Source organism: Lactuca virosa, chromosome 5 (genome assembly GCF_052849685.1).
Source record: "Lactuca virosa cultivar CGN04683 chromosome 5, Lactuca_virosa_CGN04683_v6, whole genome shotgun sequence".
Taxonomy (NCBI): Eukaryota; Viridiplantae; Streptophyta; class Magnoliopsida; order Asterales; family Asteraceae; genus Lactuca; species Lactuca virosa.
In genome coordinates, this window is record NC_136430.1 from 222,575,566 (window position 1) to 222,588,063 (window position 12,498).

Genomic DNA, 12,498 nt, shown 5'->3' on the forward strand with positions numbered 1-12,498 from the left:
AGTGAAACACAAGAATAAATGAATCAAATATGGTATCAAACCCTATGAATATAAATAAACACTTTTATTTATCACCATACTGATTACTCATTATTCATTGTTTCGGTTTTATCAACTTTATACTTGAATTAAAAACACTAGTTGTCCCATGCTCCAAGCATGTACACTATGTTTTTCTTAAACAATAGCTTTGCCATACACCAAGTATGCACTCTATGTTTGTCTATGATCCTTACTTTGTGAAATAAACCAATTGAACATAATTTCAATGATTCTAATTTCACACTCCCAAATCCTTATCGAAAAATGTGAGAATTTCAAATTCCTATCATTTATCGAAATCTGTTTAGATTTTAAACTTATATGCACTGACCCTCCTATAATGAATATGTACAAAGTCACAAAGACTTGTCAACAGTCATTATAAGGTATTCCAATGGAGATCAACTCCATGGAAACTAAGTCTCATATTCAAAGTACATTGCTTTGGACATGCTTCTTGCATTAAGTTTTCTAATCTTACACAGATAACTTCCACCTATGGAGACAACTCCATATTCTCATTTTGACTATCACTTCTAAATAAGAGATTCCTCTTTTCAGAATATGTCAATATGGTCCTTCCAAAATTAGCACTATACTTCCAACTGTCCCTAAGCAACCAATCTTTGGTAAACCTCAGATTGTCCTCGACAATTGCTTAATCATTTTAGTCATATCCAATTCTAGACCTTTTCCCTTCTTAATGCCTCTGGGCATTTGGAAAAATTTAGAAATGACAAATATTATAGCACATGCAATCGATCCTGTACCCAAAGCAAATGGTACACGATTCATGATGTCTCACATAAATACATGATTCTAGACCAGTCTTTTGCTACAATATTTTTATTTGCCATGTTTTCAAAATTTGACTATGAAGAGGGATGTCGTAATCATAATCGAATTTTGAGAACGCAATATATAGAATTTCCTTAAGTTGAACCAATCCAACATGAAATTCATATATATATTCTTGACTAAAGATGATTAAGGTCTCAATCTAAGCCTTTAGAACTGAAATGAAGTATATCCTCTCCCTTAATTATAGCAAAACAACTTTTTCAATCCCTGCAGCCTCACAAATTGAAACTTTTGTTTTCTATAATTAACATTGCTAACTTGCAACACTAACAATAATTATCATGCTCCCACTAACATGATGATTATTAGCATAACACTTATGCTCCCACTAGCTTTGACATGTACTCAGAAATCAGCTGGACTTCTAGAAATCAATACTTTATTGACTTTCTTACATTCTGATACGAGATGTTTTGACAAAACTTTATCAAAATCATACACCTTTCCTTAGGTAGCATGCATGTGTGTCTAAACAATTTCAGAACTATGAAAAGGGATGCCGTAATCATAGTCCAATTGTTTAGACCTTTTGCCATCTGCTTCAAATCTACTTGGTGGAAGTGTTTCCTCACCATCATTTTCATGAATCGGAGAGAAACCTTATGACCCTTAGATTTTATTGTGTATGTGTTCTTATCCATGTGAATCGTCAAAACCATAGTCACAAGACAAGGATAATGACAAATCCAAACTCATATGGACTGAACTTATGCAATCTTAACTTCTTGCCACCTGGCAGTACAGGGCCTGCCATTGCTTCCAAGTTGTTATGCAACCAATTGAGAACTTTCAGAACTCCTATGCAAAGCCAACTTTAACTGGAATGGGCACAGAATATGTCAACACGATAGGTTATAAACCTCAAGTCGTGTGCTAGTGAAGAACCTCAGGTTTTATTCTTGATTAGTTCTTGAAATTCTTTTTAGGATCTTTAAGACTCCCACTATCCTCTTGACATATAAGACTATCTTGCCAAATATTCAAGAGATAGTGCGGATTCTTTATCAAGACAAACACTTCACACAATTGGCCTTAGCTGGTCTTTGTTTTATCCAAAACATCACAACTTACCAATTTCAAATGTACAAGAGTAGGACACTTTTACTCTTACATTTGACAAGTGTTTTAAACCTTTCTTTAAGATATGTCACTCAAGTTACAATCTTGGAGTATGACTCTAAGAATTGTTTTGGAACGAAGTATGACTCATCTTCCTGATCTAACCATTTCAACAATTCATGACTCCTCTTCTTAGTCATAAGAATGCACTAAGATGACCTTTAGAGGACTAATTGTGATATGATTTCTAAATCATTAAGATGATCACAAACATGATACTAAAGTACTCTCCCATCTTTTCAGATTTGAGAAACTTTTATCTTTCTGCCTAATTTGATTCTTCCCATTCGTTCTGCCTTACATTGAGACTTTTCCAATGTTTCAGAATTATACTTAAACTTGTAAGTATAACCATATTTACTAAACTTTAGTAAATCAAATAGTCTTAACGAGCTTTGTGGTGGACATGACCAGTGCACAAGAATGTGTACTCGATCCCTTTAGTCCTTCACTTGACTCACACATCCATGTGAACAAGTAATTAGTCTTGATTTTCCAATGCTTGAAAGTTCTCATTCATCATACTATTCAACTTGCATGATTCCAAGTTTCGGTCCAATTGAAACTTGGGTGATGAGGAACTTTCCTGATTTGGTAAATTTAGACACTACCACAAATGAAAGAATCAAATCCATTTTCCAATATTGCTGTCAGTGGAATCATATAAGCAACAATTTTCCACAAATGTCATTGTAAGGATACTTCAAATAAACAAAATTAAACAATTTTCTTTTATTTTAAAACTTTGCGGAAAAACTTATCCTTACAATCCACATGGAAAATTGTTGTTATCTATTCCTTAGCAATATATCATAACTTCTTAAGCAACTGCTCAAAATTCTGATGCGATCGAAATCCACCTTCGTGATCAGAATCAGCATATACTTCCTTTAAGATTTCTCTCTATTCTTTGATTCTTAAAACATCAACATGTGACCCAGTCACATCATGTAATGAGGATATCAGAATAGAACTTAATAGAGTTAGATAATGGGCTATACCTGATGTAGAGTCAAACTTATTGACTTTAACATCCTTAGGTAAATTTGGCAGCTTTGCAATCAACGCCCCTTCCTTTGGCAAAATAAACATATGGACCCTTTGGTAATGAGACTATCTCAGACTTAGCCTTTCTCTTTACCATTTGGTCAACCGGGTTTACTATGGCCAATCCCTTTCCATTGGGAAGAGAATGCTTTTTCTGGATTTCCAGTGTCACCATTGTCACTGTCCATAAAGTTTTTGGGAAGTTGATCTTCTAATCAAATTTGCTTCACTATCGTTCCAAATCATTACTGATTCAGCAGCACCAAGCAAATAGATATGATCATTAAGGTTCATGTCATAGTCTGTATCATAGTAGTCCCAAAGGAACTCACTATGTGACTTAGAAAGTGATTGAACATCCAACTTTCTCAAGACTTTGACACCCAACTCTCCCAGCTTGTCAATATGTGACTTCATCTCTAAGATGTGATCACACATAGACCTTGCTTGCCATTAGGGCTTGAGTGACCTTGAACTTGTGGGTTAGGGAGAATAATTGGAGGAGGTGGAGGAAGAGAAGTATGACTTCCATGAGCCAAACTCGGGAAGTCATATTCATTAGGAAAGCTTGGTTTGGGAAGATCATTGTTGTCTAAACCAGACATCAACAATGAGAGAAATTCACGTAAAGTTGATTTAAGTCCTTAATATAACACCCAATATGATATATTAAGGCTTATTTTATAACTTGGAAGAGGGATGCCGTAATCCAAGCTATAAAATATTTGAAGGTAGGTGAATGACAATTCACCAATTTCCACCAAGATAAACGAAATGTATTATTAGGTTTTAATTGGTTTTGAAACTCCTAGATTCTTTTGAGATTCATTGAACTTTTCAATGGCATGTTTCAATCTCGAGTGTGCCCTTCAGGTTTTGTGACTGGGATGTCGAGGATCACAAAACAAGGTGTGAAGTAACCATGCAAATATACTTGGTACCCTTAATATTTACCCCTCAACCGATGTGCCGGTTAACCACACACGCTCCAACGATACTATGATAAACATTAAGTTACCCTTTGCCTACCTTGTTAAGTCCAGGTTAGTGTGCCGGTTAACCACACACGCTCCACTAACAGCTTAAACAAAGTGCAAAGTGTAATTTCATGGATTAGCACCTTATTCACATTTTCCTAAGTAACTAAGATTGGGAATTTATAAGTGTTTAGTTACTTAGTATTTATCATTATACTTATAATGAAGGGAGAATTATAGTCCTTGTCCTACCTGTTCGGCTAACGACCCTCCACAGGTCAAGGAAACGGTGAGTGAGAGTGGACACCCATTAAACTGCCATTTTATAGGCAGTAACCTTATACCCCCCTTATAGACCGGCTTCGTGAATGAGGCCTACTAATGGTAAGACGACTTGCTCTTATACATATAATATATTAAACTTTTAATATTATAATAGTATAAGGGTGTATTTTAGACATTTAAAATACTTGGTGGTTTAATCTATTAATTAAACTAGACTTTTAATTTAATTAAACTCAAACCATATATTTATGGATTAATAGTACTCTTTTAATTAAACGCTTTAATTAACTATTAATAAAGTCCATAAGAGTTAATTTGAACTATTCAACAAAACATCATAATTCCAATTATTAAACTCAAAATTAAAACCATTTAATTAACTGTTTAAGTTATGAACCCAAGAGTTTTAGAATTCAATTCTTTTTTTCATAAAAAACTTTTCTCAAATTCCAAAACTTGAGGGCAAGTTTTGTAATTCTTGAAAACCTTTGGATTCCATAACTTATGGAATTAATGATGTTTTATGATGAAACTTTCCATGTTCCATAACTTAAGAACAAGTTATGAAATTCTTTAAAACATTAACACCAAATTTTGTAACTCCATAAAAACTTTGAATCAATTTTTTTTTTTAAAAAAAAAACTTTCATATCCATAACTTATGGAAGTTTCAAAAACCCTTAAGATCACAACTTTAAAAAAAACTTTTGAGCTCCAAAATTTTATGACAAAATATGTAACTCCTTAAAACATTTAGATCAAACTTTTAAAACTAATAAAATAATCATATCAATTTATCTTTTACTAAATTTGACCAAATTCAACTCATATAACAAATGATTCAAATTTTACAAATAATTCGTTTTTCACAAAACAAGTAATTATCTTAAATTTGACAAACGTCATGTTTTTTTTTTCCTTTTTTTTTCAACTTGAAAATAAAACATTTGCATCAATATAACAGAAAACAACCAGGCTCTGATACCACTGTTGGGTTTTGAGCATTCTAACACTCATATGGTGTACATGCAACCCTATAAACCTTGGATCTATGTTTTCTCTATTATACATGCAAATATTAACTATTCCAAGGTTTCATCCTAACTAGCATATTATGAAGCACCTATACTACAAAGTTCTAGTTAGATGACATACCTTTTGATGTAGCTTGATGTCTTCAAGCTTTAAGAGCTTAGCCCCAATAGTGTAGAAGCCTCAAATGGAATCACAAATCACCAAAACACCTTGGAAGAACTTGAGAGAATATTTATGCACACTAAAATCGGCCCACTCTTATTTTCACACACTTGTGCTAATTTTGAGAGCCAAGGACCCCTTTATATATTATGGAGGATTAGGGTTACATCCATGTAAACCCTAATACCCATGACCTTTCATTTACATAGGATCCATGGGTTAAAAGCTCCATGGACCATCCATGAAAGCTTAGCCCAACCTAAATGAACTTGGCCCATTCCATATATATAAGAGTCCATATTTAATTAGTTCTTTTTGATCACTTAATTAATTCTAAATTAATTCTTGATCAATACTAATTAAATAATATGATTCCATATTAATATATTAGAACTTATAATATATTAATATAAATCATAAATATACTATTCTCAAAAGACTATCCATATAAATTGTTCCGGTGAAGTGCAACCCAAATGTACCATGTCGGGTCGGGTCAAGTACATACCAAATATAGTTATGGACTTAGACATTAATCTAACAAAAACATGGGTAGATGTAATAGACGATGTGTGATAAAATGATGAGAGGCCTCGATGTTGTTGTTGTTGATTCTGTCATCTAGCGGAGTATGGATGACGACCACGGACTCTTCTAGACAGTCCAGTGGAACGCTAGCAGGCTCGCAACCTGTAGGTGTTTGTGAACGATGTGTTCACCGGTGTACTCCATCCCCCTCATGGTTGCCTTTAGGACATTTATTGCTGAGGAACCCCCTTATCAGTAGTGTCCATCCCGATGATGATCCTTAGGCTATGTCCCTTATGATAGGTGTTTAGGGACGTAAAGTGAGGATAACGGGAACGGGTAATCGGGTTATTGTTGGTTGATGAAATTAATAAACTTATTTATTGTGGGTTAAAAACCCTATGTGCTCACCAGGCTCCCAAGTCTGACCCACTCAGTTTCTTGTATTACAGGTAGTGGTGCACGAGCATAGATATGATGTTTGGGATGAGAGATTATGCATATATAGGCATGTAGATATGAATAAATGTAGTAAGACTTATATTGTACTGTTTATGCTTTTGATCTGTATCGAACATGACATCCCGAGGGTTTTAATGAAATACATTTCTATGGAAATGCTTTTGATAAATCTTTATCATATTTTTGTATTGGGACAAATTCCGCAACTCTTTTATTTAAAAGGTTACTCTGATTTTCAAACAAGCATAAACAAAATCGGTCTTTTTTGGCCGTGAAAATGGGGATGTCACAGTTGGTATCATAGCATTAGTTTAAGCGAACTAGGAATTTGTAGGATTTCTAGACTTAAACTTAGAATGCTAAGCGATGATTGTGAGGTGTGAGCACTAGCTTATTTTAGGAATTATGCCTAAAATGCTTTTATGTGCTAAATGCTTGATGCCTTATATGATGTTACTTGTTCGGATCTATGGTCTGTTGCCGACCGGATCTGGAAACCTTATGTGTTTAGGATTCTAAACGTACGACTACGATATTAGAACTAGCATGTAAACGTTTCGGAGAGATAAGGATGATTTAAACGTCTATCCTAAATAAAGATCTAAATTCACCTTATTCGGTGTATAGATCAAAATGGCAAGAACCCGCAGTGGAGCTAGGAGTGCGAATGGGGATAGGAATCAACCCCCAGTGATTGAACAAATACATGTTGTAGCAGTCGCTCCTGAGCCAATCATGATGGCCGGAGTACAAGCGATGATCCAGATGATGTTGGATCGTCAGATGGAGGAGACCAGACGTTTACTTCAACAGAATCGAGAGGAAGCTACAATATTGGTCAAACAGCCCGAGCTGAATGATGGGTCGTCAGAAGGAGGAAACTACAGTGGGACTATTGGTCAAGCCAACCCACCAATAGTTAGACCAAACAAACAGGATGGAGGAAATGACGGACGTGGATGCAAGTACAAGGATTTCATGGCATCCAAACCACCATGTCTATCTGGAAGCCCGACGCCGGTGGAAGTCATGAACTGGATCTCCGAGATGGAGACAATGTTTGAGAGTTGCGAGTGCAGCAATAGGCAGAAGACCGCTCTTGCGGTTCCCCTGTTAAAATCTGGAGTACTAAGCTGGTGGAAGCTACTAGCTGATTCAATACCCAAAGGTGAAGCTAGCAAGATGTCTTGGGAGGATTTTCTGGTGCAGCTGAAGATGCAATACTGCTCTGAGCAGGATCTGCTGGAAATCAACAATGAGTTCCAGAATCTGAAGAAAGGGAGAATGAGCGTTACTGAATACGCTGCAAGTTTTACAGAGAAAATGAAGCTTGTTCCTCACCTAGTCCCAACCGAACTCTCCAAGGTTAACAAGTTTGCCCTCGGATTACCAGCGGACTTCGGTCTAATGGTCAAGCAAACAACCACTCTGAAAGTCGCCATCTGGGCTGCTAAGAATGTGGAGACCCAGATACGAGAGAAGGGTCTGGAGAGAGCGGAGGTGGGAGAGAAAAGGAAATTTGATGGGTCATCGAAATTCAGCAAGAAAAGCAAGTTCTCAAGGTCTCGTACGCAGAAGTCTGGAGGAGGTGAAACCAAATGGTGTGACAAGTGCAAGAAGAAGCACCAGGGGAAATGTGACGGAGGAGTCACCTGTTTCAAGTGTGGAAAGCCCGGACACTATGCCAACGAGTGCACGTTCACTAAGAAGGTCTGTTATGAGTGCAACGAGGAAGGACACATTTTGAGGGACTGCCCGAAGAAGAAGGAGGCAGGAAGACCCAACATTCCACCGAAGTCGAAGGCAAGAGCCTTCCAGATGATGCTCGAAGCTGCAAAGGAGGCAGCCGATGTCGCTTCAGGTACCTTCCTTGTAAATGGTTTGCCTGCCAATATACTGTTTGATTCCGGAGCAAACTACTCCTTTGTGTCACATAAGTTTGGTGGGAAACTAACATTGCCCGTAGAAAAACTTGATAATGCCCTGATTGTAGAAGTTGTCAGTGGTAAATTCGTACCTGTTAGTGATCGTATTAGGAACATCGTCATCGACCTAAATGGAAACGAATTTCACGAAGAGTTGTTGCCCATAGATTTGAACGGTTTTGATATCGTTTTGGGAATGGATTGGCTTAGCGCCAACGACGCCGAGATACAATGCCGAAAGAAGATAGTAAGGGTGAACCCACCTGGAAAAGAGTCATTTATGGTGTACGGGGACAAACGTAGAGTAAATTCTGGAATAATCTCCCTGATGAAAGCCAGGAAATGTTTGTCCAAAGGATACGCATCATATTTGGCATTTGTGATCGATGCTAAGAAGGAAAAGAAGGAGGTGCAGAATATACCGGTTGTGTGTGATTATCCGGAAGTCTTTCCCGAAGATCTTCCTGGATTACCACCTGATAGACAAGTGGAGTTTCAGATAGATTTGTTACCAGGTACAACACCGATAATAAAGGCACCTTACCGATTAGCACCGACGGAGATGAAGGAGCTCATGACGCAACTTCAGGAGCTGTTGGACAACGGTTTCATTCGACCTAGTTCATCACCATGGGGAGCTCCGGTGCTATTCGTAAAGAAGAAAGACGGAAGCATGCGAATGTGCATAGACTACAGAGAGCTGAACAAGGCAACGGTAAAGAATAAGTACCCTTTGCCAAGGATTGATGACCTATTCGATCAACTACAAGGTTCGAGCTATTTCTCAAAGATCGATCTTAGGTCAGGGTATCATCAGCTGAAAGTGAGAGAGCAGGATATCGAGAAGACTGCATTCAGAACGAGATATGGACACTACGAGTTCTTGGTTATGTCGTTTGGACTAACCAATGCTCCAGCAGCATTCATGGATTTGATGAACAGGGTTTGTAAACCATTCATCTATAAATACGTGATAGTGTTCATCGACGACATTCTGATCTACTCAAAAAGCCAAGAGGAGCATGGCAAGCATCTACGAGAAGTGTTGGAAGTCTTGAAGAAGGAGAAGTTGTATGCAAAGTTCTCCAAGTGCGATTTTTGGATCCGAGAAGTACAATTCTTGGGTCATGTGGTTAACCAGGAGGGAATAATGGTTGACCCAGCAAAAATCGAAGCTGTGATGAAGTGGGAACGTCCAAAGAGTCCCACAGAGATTCGAAGCTTTCTAGGATTAGCCGGATATTACCGAAGATTTATCCAAGGCTTTTCTTCGATAGCTGCTCCATTGATAGCGTTGACCCACAAAGGAGCTACATATTCATGGAGTGAGAAACACGATGAGGCATTCGAGAAGCTAAAGAAGAAGTTATGTGAAGCACTGATTCTTTCTCTACCCGATGGAGTCGAAGACTTCGCAGTCTACAGTGACACATCTAAAGTCGGGTTGGGTTGTGTTCTGACCCAAAGAGAAAAGGTGATAGCATATGCCTCTCAACAATTGAAAGAACACGAAAAGAACTACCCCACTCATGATCTGGAGTTGGCAGCGGTAGTATTCGCTTTAAAGATATGGAGGCGTTACCTTTATGGCATGAAGTGCAAGCTTTTCACTGATCATAAGAATCTCTAGTATCTCTTTAATCAGAAAGAATTGAACATGAGGCAACGACGCTGGCTAGAATTACTCAAGGACTACGACTGTGAGATACTTTACCACTCCGGTAAAGAAAATGTTGTTGCTGATGCTCTCAGTCGGAAAGTCAATCTTGAAAGGAAAAGGCCAAGAGCGTTGAGAATTAAAGTTGTCTCGACAATTGTGGAAAGTATCAAGAAAGATCAAGTAGAAGCTTCAGAAAAAAATGACCGAAAGGAAGAACGTTTGGGAAAGACGTTGGTATTCGGTACAAACCGTCAAGGACTGAAGGTATTCCAAGATCGGATTTGGGTACCTAAGACAGGAGGAGTAAGAGAACTTCTGATGGAAGAAGCGCACAAGACCATGTACTCAATTCATCCCGGTAGCACTAAAATGTATAGGGACCTAAAACCCTACTACGGGTGGCCAACGATGAAGATCGATGTTACAAAGTATGTGGCCGAGTGTGTGACATGTGTAAGAGTTAAGGCACAACATCAGAAACCGTATGGGAGTTTAGAACCTTTTCCTGTACCCATGGGTAAATGGGAAGACATCACCATGGATTTTGTGACTAAACTGCCCAGGACGAAGAACGGACATGACATGATTTGGGTGGTCGTGGATCGTTTCACTAAGAGTGCACACTTCATAGCAGCCAACGAGAGGTGGTCTATGGATAAGCTCGCAAATGCTTACGTGAAGGAGATAGTAAGACTTCACGGTGTTCCTCTAATGATTGTATCGGATCGTGATAGTCGTTTCACGTCACGATTTTGGAGAAGTCTACAAGAGGAATTGGGTACGAAGTTGTGTTTGAGTACAGCTTACCATCCGCAGACTGATGGTCAGAGCGAAAGAACGATACAAACACTCGAAGATATGCTGAGAGCATGTACCCTTGAGTTCCAAGGGAACTGGGACGAGCATTTACCTTTGGTAGAATTTTCCTACAACAACAGTTTCCACTCGAGCATCAAGATGGCACCCTATCAAGCTTTGTACGGACAAAAGTGTCGTACGCCGTCTTGTTGGCTTGAGGCCGGAGAGAATCAGTTTATGGGCCCCGAGATAGTCCATGAAACTGCTGAGAAGCTGAAGGTGATTAGGGAGAGAATGTTAGCAGCTCAGGATCGTCAGAAGAGCTATGCTGACAAGAAAATACGACCGATGACCTTTGAAGTTGGGGATTCGGTTTTGCTTAAAGTCTCACCGTGGAAGGGACTTATAAGATTCGGGAAACGAGGAAAGTTGAGTCCGAGGTTTATTGGACCGTTCAAAGTTCTTCGGAAGATTAGGAACCAAGCTTACAAGCTCGAATTACCCAAAGAGATCGATGGTATTCATAACACCTTCCATGTGTGTTATCTGAGGAAATTCACGGGAGAAGTTCCCGACATAATTCCAATCAGATTTAAGGATGGATGAGAATAAGAGGCTGATTAAAGAGCCCGAGGCAATTGTTAACCGTAAGACTAAGAAGTTACGACGCAAGATGGTCGACTTAGTTCTAGTCCGATGGAAACATTCGAATGGGCCAAATCTCACCTGAGAAACAGAAAGTGACATAATGAGTCACTACCCGCATCTGTTTGCTGATGCATGATTCCGGGACGGAATCGTCCTAAGGGGGAGAGAATTGTAACTCCCGCGTTTCGGGGCTAAGCATTTTTAGACGATGTAATAGTCTAGGTCAACTATTGTAACTCTTTTTGAAGTAATAAAGATGAAATATTTGAGTATTATGAGAATTATGTGAATTTATATGCTTATTATTCATTTATAAATGTGAAAGAAATAAGGAATAAAAATAAGCGTCAAAATTAAAGTATGAGATAAACCCAATATCTCTACATAAAGTTGTAGTGGTCGAAACAGGGATTCTAGGGATATAAAGAACGTCGAAATCCGAGTTATAACGAAGAAGTTATGACCCGTCGAAGTTTCACGACGGAACCGGCGCAACACCGGGAAGCGTAAATAGTGAATTTACGATAGAGCGACTTTTAGCCTTAGCGATCTAAACAAAAGCCGTAGAATACATTAAACCGAGTGCGTCCATAAAAAGAACTCCCAAATCTGACTTCGTATGAAGAAGTTATGATTTTTCGAAGTTTCGGCTTAGCAGTGTACAACCCGAAGTTCGAATATTAGATCGAGCGGTTTTTAGCCGACACAACCTAAACGAGAATCGAAGATCTCGTTAATAGTAGTGTAACGATAAAAAGACAGACGAAAACGGACGTCGGATGAAGAAGTTATGAGATTTTAACGGACCAATCATGTCCCGGCCTGTTAATAATATAACTTTTAAAATAAAGTCAAAATTAGCCGACGGAGTCTAAATGAAAGTTGTATAGTACATTCTCGCCTACGCGTGGATATAAAGAACGTCGAAAACGGAGCTCGTATGTGAAAG